Genomic DNA, 12,703 nt, shown 5'->3' on the forward strand with positions numbered 1-12,703 from the left:
GTGTGGCTGTACAGAGAAAAGAGGACCATCTCTGTGGACTGCTGTGGAACTCCAGAATATGTTGTTAAGTGAAAAGAGCACTGTGCAGGACATGTATGTTGCCTTCTTTTAAGAAAGATGGACAAATAGGAACAATGATGTGTGTATATCCTTACACCTGAAAGCAGCAACAGTGGAGTATAAATTGCAAACTAATAAAATATTACGTGCAGGATGAAAGGAATAGGGATGGAAGCTAGACTTCTCTGTATATACAGCATTTTATAGTTTTGACTTAATATCAAAAGAATCCCATAAATGTTTGTGTAATTATTTTTTTAATTTTTTTAGTTTTAGGTGGACACAATATCTTTATTTAATTTTTATGTGGTGCTGAGAATCGAACACAGTGCCTCATGCTTGCTAGGCAAGCATGTTACCACTTGAGCCACATCCCCAGCCCCATTGTGTAATTATTTTTAAAAAGAAATTAACAGGGGCTGGGGATGTGGCTCAAGCGGTAGCCCACTCGCCTGGCATGCGCGCGGCCCGGGTTCGCTCCTCAGCACCACATACAAACAAAGGTGTTGTGTCCGCCTATAAATAAAAAATAAATATTAAAAATTCTCTCTCTCTCCTCTCTCTCTCTCTCTCTCTCTCTCTCTCTCTCTCTCTCTCTCTCTCTCTCTCTCTCACTCTCTCTTAAAAAAAAAGAAATTAACAAAGCATGTTCTACAGAAAAAAATTAAAAATACCTTGAGTCATCAGCATGACCACATAGAAAAGTTAGAAAATGACTTCGAAGCTTATTAATATGGCTATATTCCCTTAATGTGATATTTTCTAAGGACAAAAAAAAATGGTAAAGAAATCAACTACATTTAGAAATAGTATTATTAGTAAGAATAATGTATTGTTATTTACTATTGTATTATAAATGATTTATATATATTACCAAATAGTTAAATATGTTAATATTGTTAGAACCCAAAGTTTCCAGTTACAGACAAAAAAGATAAAATTATCAAATAAATAAAATTTGGTGTAAACTCTATGATCTGAAATTCTAATGGGCAATGTCAGTATGAATTTATGAATTGTCTTCATTCTACAAAATGCACACGTCCTAGTTGTGTCCACTGAAAAGGCCAAAAAGCAATAATAATCCAATGACTGTTGTCCAAATTCAAAGTCTAAATGCTTTTTTTCACTACCAGGAACAAGGAATGGTTTCAGAAATGACTGAACTGGGGCAAGAGCTGTGCTGTACAGGATGAGCCTGTAGCATTTTGCTATGCCAGAAAGCAAGGTAGCTGCCAAATATTACCAAGGTTACATCAGAAGAACCCTGGAGCCAAGATAAAGGTGCACCCTTTGGCCAAAGATGGAGCAATTTAGTCATGAAAAGAATAATAATGGTCATGATTGAAACATATTGAATATATACAAATCAATGAATCGGTAATGAAGTTAACAAGAATATTCCTTTTCATTGGCCTTTTGAGAGCCTAAGAAACCAACTTTATTTATTTATTTGTTTGTTTTTAGTATCAGGGATTTGGTTTGGTTTGGATATGAGGAGTTCCCTGCAAAGTTCCTGTGTTAATGCAGATATGTTAGGAGGAGAAATGACTAGATTACAAGAGCTGTAACCTAATCAGTCCATCCTAGTTTGAATGGAAAAACTGGGTGGAAACTATGGGCAGGCGGGGCATAACTGGAGGAGGTGGGTCACTAGGGGCATGCTCTGGAAGGGTTCATTTTCCCTGTGCCCACCTCACCCCCACCCTGTCCTTCTGCTACCAGACCCCGCTGTGAGCTGAGTAGCTCCAAGCAGCCTTTGATGCTGTCTTACCTTGGGCCCAAAGAACAATTCTGGCTCTGAAACCATGAGTCAGAATAAACTTTTCCTCCTCTAGGTTGTTCTTGTTAGGTATGTTATGCCTAGCATGCCCTGGGGTCCATCCCCAGTACTATAAAAAAATGAAAGGAAGGAAGGAAAGGGAATTATATATCTGGAATGTACTTTAAAATACTCCATGGGAAGGGTTGTGATGAAGGCACGGCCAAGAGACAGACGCAAGAGTGTAAGTGTGTTGACGGTTGTTGAAGCCAAGTGGTTTCATGGGTGCCATTTATATTAGTGTTTGTACTTTAGCATAATTCTGAAATTATTCATAATAAAAATTGATGTGAGGGCTGGGGATGTGGCTCAAGCGGTAGCGCACTCGCTTGGCATGCATGCGGCCTGGGTTCGATCCTCAGCACCACATACAAACAAAGATGTTGTGTCCGCCGAAAACTAAAAAATAAATATTAAAAAATTCTCTCTCTCTCTCTCTCTCTCTCTCAAAAAAAAAAAAAAGATGTGATTGCATTTACATTTTTTGTTTTGTTTGTGCAGTCCTGGGTTGTTGTTGTTTTTGTACTAGGGATTGGATCCAGAGGTGCTTTTACCAGAGTCACTGAGCCACATCTCCAGCCCTTTTTGTTTTTATTTTGAGACAAGTTCTCATTAACTTGCTTAGGGCTTTGCTAAATTGCTGAGGCTGACTTTGAACTTAGCGATCTTCTTGCCTCAGCCTCCCAAGTCACTGGGATTATAGGTGTGAGCCATCATGCTGTGCTTATTAGGTCTGTTCAACTGCCAAACCTGTGCTTTTCACCGCTCTACCAATTCTTTTTACAATCCTGAAACCTCATTATCATTGAACATCACATGATACTGTACAGAGGCTAAGGCAGTGACCTAGGGGAGCCCACAGTCTTTAGGAGAATTAAAAGCAATTTCATCTGGGTTAGTCTTTACACTGCATGTTTCCCCCCATTCAATCCTCACAATTTAAATTTACAGAGTACCATTATTATCCACATTTGACTTATTCTCCTAAACTATTTTCCTTCACTTTTTTGGAAAGCAACCCAGCAGCATCTCCTAAAAGAATAAATAAATTCAGTAGCAACTCCACTCCTACAACTATCACATGAAAATAACCATTTGCAAAGACAAATGAGTAGTTTTATTACATCACCACTTGTATTGCAAGATGGAGTTCATCAACGGTATGTCCCCACTGGGGAATTCTCCATTTTTTAAAAGAATGATGTGGAGCTCAATTGATAACATTGTTAAGTGGTGCCTGTATGATGAAGAGATACTGTGAGCCCTGCTTATAAGATAATGCTTAAAAAATAATGTTCTGTACATATGGATTCATACATATGTAGAGTTCCCCTGAGTACCTGAACACCTGAGTAAGGAGAAAATGTAGGTGGATACACCCCTGGTCCTCCACATAGATGGGTGACCTTGAGAGGCAGGCTGGATGGTGTTGATGTGGGGGAAGGGAGGCCAGAGAAGAAGATGGAGAGGATAAGAAAAAAAGTGGGGGAGGGGAAATGACCACATGTTTTACAAATCAGCCTATGATTATATTTGTATATTTTATAAAATATGTATAAATGTAATTGTGTAAAAAAGATTAGCACTTAAAATATTTTGTTAAGAAGGAACAATGTGCATTGGTTGCAAACAGCAGTCTCTTTGGCCATGTGCGGCCTGTTGCTCATATGAGTCGCCCAAAGAGACTTTGGAGACAGCACTTTCCGGTGCATTTTCATATCTGTGATCTCATGCTGTCTACAATCTAGGTTCCAGAGAGGTGTGCAGGGTATCTTTGGGAGACCCCAGAGCATGGGAACCAGGGTTTACATGGGCCAAGTAAGTCATCATATCCATCCTCACCAAGCCTGCAAAACAAGGAACGTGCGATTGAGACCCTACCCAAGGCCAAATTCAGGTTTCCTGGCTGCCAGAACATTCACATCTCAAAACTTTTACGAAGTTTAACACTGACGAATTTGAAGATGTGGTGGCTGAGAAGTGGCTCATTCCTGATGGTTATGAGGTCAAATATATCCCCAGACATGATCCCCTGAACAGGTGGAGAACACTGCACTCATGACGGCTTCCACTGTGTTGTCCCCTCCTTAATCACACTCACCAATAAATCTTGTATCCAAAACAGAAAGAAGAAAAAAATAAATAAAAAGGAAGAGGAGGAAGAGAAACAGAAAATTACGGTAAATTCCAAGGAATTTGCAGCTAAACATTGTGCAATACTTGTCAGCTTTCCAAAGACTACATGATTAACAATTTGGGGTAAAAACCTCTTCATAAGAAAAAAGAAACAGAAGTATCTTCTGCCTTCTATAAGTAATGACTAATGTAACGAAAGCTTGACAATATCCCACTTTGGTCTTTCCAGGTTCCTATAGTGTAAACATGGTTAAAATGGGATTTTGAAATACACAATAAGATAATGATTGCTTTCAGCAGAGTTACTTTTCTGACTACAAGCCAAATGGAAAAATGATAGTACAGTGTTTGCAGTCTTTGAATGCCTGTTAAGAGTTGCAACTGAGAGCCTTAGGGCTAGGTGTAATGGTGCAGGCCTGTAATCCCAGTTACTCAGCAGGCGGAGGCAGGAGGATCACAAGTTCAAGGCCAGTCTGACAGTCTAATCAACTTAAAGGGACCCTATCTCAAAAAGAAAAGAAAAAAGAAAGAGAAAACCTGAATAAAGTTCTCTACCTTCATGGTTTTTATTTTTCCTCATTTACTTTTATCACCAATTTTAGAGGTCATAGAGATAAGCAAAATACTCCCATTAGTTTTTCCATAGGTAACACCTCTGACATTTGGGTCACCATGCTGGCAATGGTTGCCCAAATTGTTTTTCAGGAACTGGTAAATGGCTTCAAAAAGTTGAAACCCCCAGCCCTTTAACTTGAGCTGACACAAGTGTTCTATAGGTCACCTTTTGACACCAGAAAGCCAAAACTCTACCCTTAGTGCAGACTAACAAATTGTTTTCTGAACAAGGAAGATCCTTGATTATGCATGCAGAGACTTTTGATTGTGATCACTTTTTCTTACCTCCAATCACCTTGCCCCATGCCTCTGACCACCCTGCTGCATTATCTAATCAATATCCCTAAATCCTATCTTCAGGGGGGTGAATTTAAAACTTGGATTTCTGTCTTCTCATGTTTGGCCACCTTGTGAATAAACTCTCTTTTATGAATCTCATTGGTTCAGTGATTGGTATACTGTGCTGTGGGCAAAACCAGCCAGGTTTGGTAACAGGATGAGGCAATCACTATATCCTTTTGCATATGAGGCTGAAAATTTGTTTAATATTATGGATAATGGAAGACTGGTTTGGACTCAGGAATAGACTAATTAATTGTTTTGAAGAATCTACTAATATACTAAAAATCCTGTTTGGTAGAACGAGCCGCTAAACAAAATCCTTTGAAAAAATTGCAAAGAGCTATCAACACAGGAATCTCAACATGACATATTCATCAAAAATAATGGAATCTCAACATGATATATTCACCAAAAATAATAGGCATATCCATGTTCAGAATTCAACTAAATCTGGCTGCTTTCACTGTGATAGAAATTTAGTACATCTCCATTGCACTTTTCTCCCTCCTAAAACTCCAGGATTGTTTAGCCTCCTTTTTGCCTTGTGCTTTCAGTGTGGTATTTCTACAATATCTTTTATTAAAATTAGGTGGTCCTTGATTTAAGACCAAAGCCTATAACTTCGTAGGGGTGGATCCTGTTTTTCATTGAGGCTTCACTTCAATAGTATATTTCCTTTCTATCTTCTCTACAGTCATTCCCTTTATTGTGCCTAAATGCTCAATTTCATCATGAAAATGATCTCACTGATGCCACCTTCCTCTCCAGCAACCAACCAATCACCCCATATCTCTGTCCAGCAAAATGTCTTCAAACATAAGGTAAAACAAACCAATTCTTCCACTATCATTACTTCATTTTTTTAAGGAAATTTGCAATTGATTATATGTATGTCTCTTACTGATTTAAAATTTTATAATAGTTATTTTTTTTACTACTTTTTTTTCAATGTTGGGGATTAAATCCAGGGCATTGACCCATGCTAAGCAGGTACTTTACCACTGAGCTATACCCCCAGCCATATAATAGTATTTAAAAATACAATCTAAAAAAAAAATGCCATTGAGGGATGTAACTTAGTGACAGAGCACATACTTATTATGTGCAAAGTCCTGAGTTCAATCCCTAGGACTCAAAACCAAAAAGTGCCATTTTCATGTTGAATGAATCAGGCCATAATTTCTGAAACTCCATTTGGGAGAGTCTTTCTTTTTCTTCTTTTGGCTAGGGATGAAACCCATCAACTCACATATGCTAGACACACATTCAACCACTGAACTATATTATATCTCTAGTCTGATTTCTCTCCCTTGATGTTATTTAATTTGTTCTTCTATCTTCCCCATTTCCTTTAAAGAGACAGTTAAGGGGCTCTGGGGTTGTGGCTCAGTGGTAATGCACTTGCCTAGCACATGTGAGGCATTGGGTTCGATCCTCTCTCTCTCTCTCTCTCTCTCTCTCTAATATATATATATATATATATATATATATATATATATTCATCTAAAACTAAAAAAAAATTTTTTTAAAGAAGCAGGTAGGGATTAGTCTTGAGGGGTTAGTAACTTTTATTGATTGATCTGTTGTAAATTTTCCCATCATTCTTTCCCCTGGTGGCTTTAGCAGCCCAATTGATAATCATTGCTTAATTTAATTAGAGTCACCAAATGGAAATTTTCTAATTCTATTATTCCCTTTTGCACTTTTTACCTGAAGTTATACTTTAAATGGGAACTTTTCCTCAACCACTGGCTATTTGACCACATTGAAATGCAATTCGTGCAGGGAAACCAAGATGGGTGATTATTCTTTCCTTTTATTTACCAATTTTTACAAAGAGTTTCGTGTCCTAGAGACCTTTGATACCTGATATTTTGTCATTGTTGCTCCTGTCATATCATATGATCTCAAGGAAATTAATAGATATGAGTTCAATGCCATTGTCATACTCAAGTGTCTCATCTTTTGCCAACAGGAGTCCTTTCCCTTTGGCTTCTGTGTCTTTTTTGGCTACCATGTCCCATAGTGTTGGATTGCTTCCTCGATTGAATCAAGGCTCCAAAGAGCCTCCCAAGGGCAAAAGCTATTTAAAGGCCACCATTTGAACAGTGAAATGCCATTGCTCCTGATTCTTATTGATTTTAGATTTCTAAGCCTCACTAGTCTTAGTGGCCACATCTAGGAAATATATGTTATTTAGAAAAAAAAAAAAAGAAATAATCAGTTCATATTGAAATTTCCAATGCAAATTTAAGATTTCAGGCTTCCACTTTAATGTGAGTCTTATCTCTCTTGCACTGAAAATCTTTGTTCTTAATAACATTAACATAATTACTTGTATTCTGTATCCTAAAACATACACAAAAAAATGTTTTAAAATAGCAACAGTGTTATTACTGAATATAAGATTTTTGAACATAGTTTAGACTTTCTTTTCTCCTCCCCCCCCCCCCCCCCCGCAAGGCTTTCTGCATGCTAGGCAAGTACTCTACCACTGAACTACACTTCCAGACCCCATAATTTATGATTCCTTTGCTGTTCCTTTTTTTTTTTTGTCTTTAGAATACATTTAGTAAGTAATTATAATCAAATTCAATGTTTCAAGTTCTTGGACATAGACTTTTTTCTAGGCAGCTGTAATGGTTAATTGTATAGACCAACTTGGCCAGATAGAAGCATATCTAGATAGTTAGTAAAGCGTTTCTGGTTGTGTCTGTGAGGGTGTTTCTGGAAGAGATGGGTGTTTGAGTCCGTGGACTGAGGTGAGGAAGATTCACCTTTACCTGATATGGATGAGCAACACCTAACCTCTTCAGGGCCTAGATGGAGCAAAAAGGCTAAAGGTAAATTCCTCTCTTCTAGAGCGGGAAAACCCATCTTCTACCATTAGAAATCAAAACTCCAGGTTCGTGGACCTTCAAGATTCTAGGACTGTTGGGCACAGAGGCACATGCCTGTAATTCCAGCAACTCAGGAGGCTGAAGTAGGAGAATTGCAAGTTCGAGGCCAGCTTCAGCAACTTTTCGAGACCCTGTCTCAAAATTAAAAAATACAAAGGCTGGGACTTACACTAGAATAGACTTGTAATTGTTCCCTTTCATTCTTGTTCACAATTCCATTTCCATCAAAAACTCAGATAACATCACTGCTCTGCTGAGGTCCCAGTATCATAAATTACAATTCCTTACTATGGCCACTAGGCCCTAAGTCCCTGTGACCCTTGGGCCTCCTCTTGTACCTTCCTTCCCTCTCTCTCCTTAATCTTCAGTGCATGGGATTTGTTCCCCTATAATCCAAGCTCTATTCTGCCTCTGAGTTCTTAGGTATGCTCTTCTGTCTGGAACTCTTCTGATCTTAACTGCCATGCCTCTTGCTCAGAAAAACCTTCCATGGTCATCTCTCACCCCAGTTTGATTTATGTCGGCCCTTTATACTTATCATTGTGGTGCACATGTGTGTATGTTTATTATCTGTCACTCCCATTCAACCCCAAATATCTGGGGAGGGGGAACTATTTTGGTCTTATTCATTGGCACAGAGTTGGCATGAAGGAGACTATGATGTCCTGGCTAATTAGAGGCTGAGCTGGGCTGACAACTCATTCTTTGGATTCTGATGCTGGCTTTGTTACTCCACTGTATAAATTAATCTCACAGTGAGGAGTAGAAGGGAAAGTATCCATATTTTCCTAAAACACAGCCACATGTTATCACTGAAGCTTGGCAGCAAAACTTTTGTTTCTCAAATATTGAGCTTTCTCCTTTGTTTCTTTTCTCCTCCCACCTGTTTTCTTTTTTCCTGTATTGTCGCTTTTTAAATGATCTGTAAACGGGGCAAAGCTGTAGTTTCTATTTAATAGTCTTTTGATCAAGAGGAGACTTGATCAAAATACACAACATAGGATGGGCCACTTTCCAATGGACCCCTCTCCATAAGGAGTATTGGGAAGAGGTAGAAATTGGCCACAGTGAGGATTTCAGCTATCTACTGCCAGAAATGGACATGTCATGGGGGAGGAAAGCAACTGAGATGGCAGTGCCCCTATCCATGGCAGGGTTTACTGGGCTTAAGGTGCAAGCTCAAAGAGTCAGCCTGGCTGGGAAGCATGGGAGAGAGGGGGCGGCTCTGAGAAGGTTTTGCTACAGGGCTGAAAATTAATAATTTTGCCAAGAGCGTTCATTCAGAACTCCTCTTTCTTCATCTGTGATAGCTTCAAACATTTCTTTTCATAAACACGACTTTAGAGAAATTACTTGTTACTGATTTATTCTATAGGCATGTCTTACTTAAAAAAAAAAGACACCCCTCATTGTTTATATGCAGAATTTAATGTTTCAAAGTGTATACATTTTTGAAAGTGGAGAAATCCTTAAATTCCACTTTAAAAGACTGCTTTAGGCTTGTGGGTAGATATAGGTCAGTGTTAGAGCCTAGCATGCATGAGGACTTGATTTGGGTTCAGTTCCCAGAAAAGAAAAGAAAAAGAATGCTTTAGCTATAAAAAGACTCAACCTAGAATTTCTTTAAATAATGAAATCTCCCCTGGTACATTAAAGCCAATTATTCAATTCAATGTGCATGGCTCCCTGAACACACAAAGAGGGGATGCCTATAATTCATTGCCTGGCAGCAGTCTGTGTTTCTCATGTTTCTCGGTCTTAATGTAGAAGTTTTCACTCTTGCAAACTTGTAATGAATTTGCTGGATTACTGTCCTTGCTGTAACATCAGCATGTAATAAGACTTCTCTGCTGAATGACTGTGTTAGAGATATTGCATTCCAACCATGAGGAAATACAGATTTCCCCCTTGTTGGCACTCTTCCTTTCAAAAAGGTTGCTTAAAGTGGTGCTTAAAAGATAATTCTAGCTTTCTAAATTTAGGATGTGGAAAAAGTCCAAAATCAGAGTATTCCATGGATAAATGAGCAAGAAACGTTAATATGTGCATCAAGGGGAGAATGTCTTACACTCCCATGTTTTTTCTCTTTCTCTCCCTCTGTCTCTTTCTCTCCCTCTGTCTCTTTTGCTACCTTAATACACAACATATAATTTAGCAAGATTAAAAGTTAACTAAGAAACTGAAGAACTCTTTATCACCATTACTGCATTTTAAATATAAAATGAGGGGCTGGGAATAGGGCTCAGAGGTAGAGTATATGCTTAGCATGTGCAAGGCCCTGGATTCAATCCCAGCACCACCCCACACACAATTCTTATAAATAATAAAGTGATTTCATTATCTCAGTTATTCCTAAAACCACCTTGAAGTCAGAGCTACTCTTCAAAATTAATCAGCAAGTTATGTGCTTATCTTTATAGTCAAGGCAGATTTCTGGTCATCCTTAGTTCAATTACTTAAAGAGAAGCTACCTATAAAAAATAATGTAAGAAGTGTATCAGCATTTGAAGCTTATTTTGTGTGTGTTTGTTGCACTGTAGACTGAACCTAGGAGTTACACTAACTACATCTTCATCCCTTTTTAATTTTTATTTTTTAATTTTGAGACATGGTCTTGCTAAATTGTTGAAGTTGGCCTTGAATGTGGCATCCTCCTACCTCAGCCTCTGGAATTTCTGAGATTACAGGCATGCTTCAAAAGCAATTTTAAGGGAAGAAAACAATTTCTAGGATGTTTGAGTTTACAATAGACTCAAGCTTACAACATAGTGCTGAAAACCACTTTCTTTGTGTGTTTTTTATGCCTTCAAATTTTAAATACTCTAATATCTTCCTCATGGTGTGTGTGTGTATGTGTGCATGTGTGTGCAGGAGATCAAACCATGACCTCTCATGTTAAATGAGTACACCAACACTGAGTACACCCCAGCCCTTCATGGGAATTTTTATCTCTCTCTCTTCTTCTGCAGACATAAAATCTGAATCAAATAACCCAACAGAGAGTTAAACATTGAAGGTTGCAGAGAATGAGTCCCTGGCACACTGTAATCATGCTATTACATTTTGGATTTATTTTTATTTTTTTCTGACTTATGCCCAACCCAACATCCACTAAACACATTAATTTTTCCTTCATATGCGCTTGGATGTAATGGTCTTCCTCACACTGTATTATTTATTTGGTACAGGAGATTGAACTCGGGGACACTTTACCACTAAGCTACAGGGTCTTGCTAAGTTGCTAAGCCTGGCCTGGCACTTGGAATCCTCCTCCCTCAGCTTACAGTCAAGTTGCTGGAATTATAGGTGTGTGCTGCTGCTGCCGGCTTGCATCATTTCTTTTTTCTTTTACACAATATCTTTATTCATTTATTTTTATGTGGTGCTAAAGATAGAACAGGGCCTCACACGTGCTAGGTGAGTGCTCTACCACTGAGCCCCAGCCCCAGCCCCATTGCATCATTTCTTTAATGCATCAAAGTCACCACAAATTCTATTCGTGTCCTTTAAGGATATCAGCTGCTCTCCTGAGACACAAAGGACATATAAAATAATAAACATTTAGAAACAGAGCTGGTCCATGTTGGGGCTTATACCATCATTTGGGTGTAAACACTTAGTCATTTGTAATTTTTTGGAACCACTCATGACAATAGTAGCCCATCAGGAGGATTTTGCAATGGTGTGGTGCCCTCCGCAATACCAGAGAATAGGCTGGGATGCAGGAAGAAAAAAAAATAAAGAAAGGAAGAGGGAGCTTAAAAGAACTGGAGAGAAGGGAGACAGATAAGAAAAATGTGTTGCTGAGTATTGCCAACAGAGAGGTGGAGGCTGGGAAGAATTCTTGGCAGCCATCAAGGGCATCTTCTAGTGCAGTTCTTTGTTGCCTCTTCCTCTACAGAGCACAGGTCCTGGTTTCTTGTTGAGATCATCACATCAGAAAAGAACCACAAGCCATACCACAGCACAAAGGTGACATCAGTTGTTTTCCGGGTCTACATAGCTGCTTATCAGAAAGGAATTAAGCAAGCGTGCTTCTTTTTTTCTTTTGTTTTTTAATGGGATCAATAGGAATCCAATGCTATTGTCTGGGGCATAGTAAACAGTTTAATTTTTTTTTTTCATGAATTTGTACAAGCTTACATAACTTGACCAGTTTGTCCTTGTCTCCAATGTGAGCACATCTCTTCCTCAGAATCTGCTTATATGGCTTCAATAGAAGATTAACCTGTCAGTGAGATGGTCAGAGACCGGTAAGATGATATCCCGATGCCCAAAGACAGAAGAGGGTGGTGGATTGGAAGTCAGAGGTCGGGTCTTATTGTGGGGAAAACATGACAAACTGGGGAGGCCCTAGTAAAAGTGGGAAAAGCCCTAGTGGATGTGGGGGTCCGGAGTAACAATTCAAGGGAGATGGGTGAATGGGAGGGCTCAATGCTTCAAGGTACCCATTGTCCCATTGTGTCACAGTCAGAGATTTTCAAATTTTGCCCAATTGGAGCTCTTAATTTCTCAACCCTACTCCAGTTACCTATTCTATAAATAGTAGTCCCATAGAAAGAAGTCATTCACAGTGAAGTTAAGAAAACAAACAAAACCAAATACCACCCATGGCTCTACATAATGGCAGACCCGCACAGATTATTTGAGATGTACCTGGTGTTTGTATCTTCCCTGACTTCATTAGTCCAGGAAGTTACTAGTACCTGATATTTTCTTGAGTTTCTCCATGGAGAGCCCATCTGCTTCCAAAGCTCTGTGGAGCAGTGAAGTTGACATTGAATTTAGATACGCCCTACCCGGGCTTACGCTTGGCCTGGATTCTTAT

At 38.9% G+C, this 12,703-nt stretch overlaps 1 pseudogene; it reads left to right on the top strand.

Annotated features, from left to right (window-relative positions):
* The first annotated feature begins 3,462 nt into the window (after positions 1-3,462).
* On the top strand, positions 3,463-3,581 carry LOC120884391 (small nucleolar RNA SNORA70; annotated as a pseudogene).
* Positions 3,582-12,703: the final 9,122 nt, after the last annotated feature.

Source organism: Ictidomys tridecemlineatus, chromosome 14 (genome assembly GCF_052094955.1).
Source record: "Ictidomys tridecemlineatus isolate mIctTri1 chromosome 14, mIctTri1.hap1, whole genome shotgun sequence".
NCBI lineage: Eukaryota > Metazoa > Chordata > Mammalia > Rodentia > Sciuridae > Ictidomys > Ictidomys tridecemlineatus.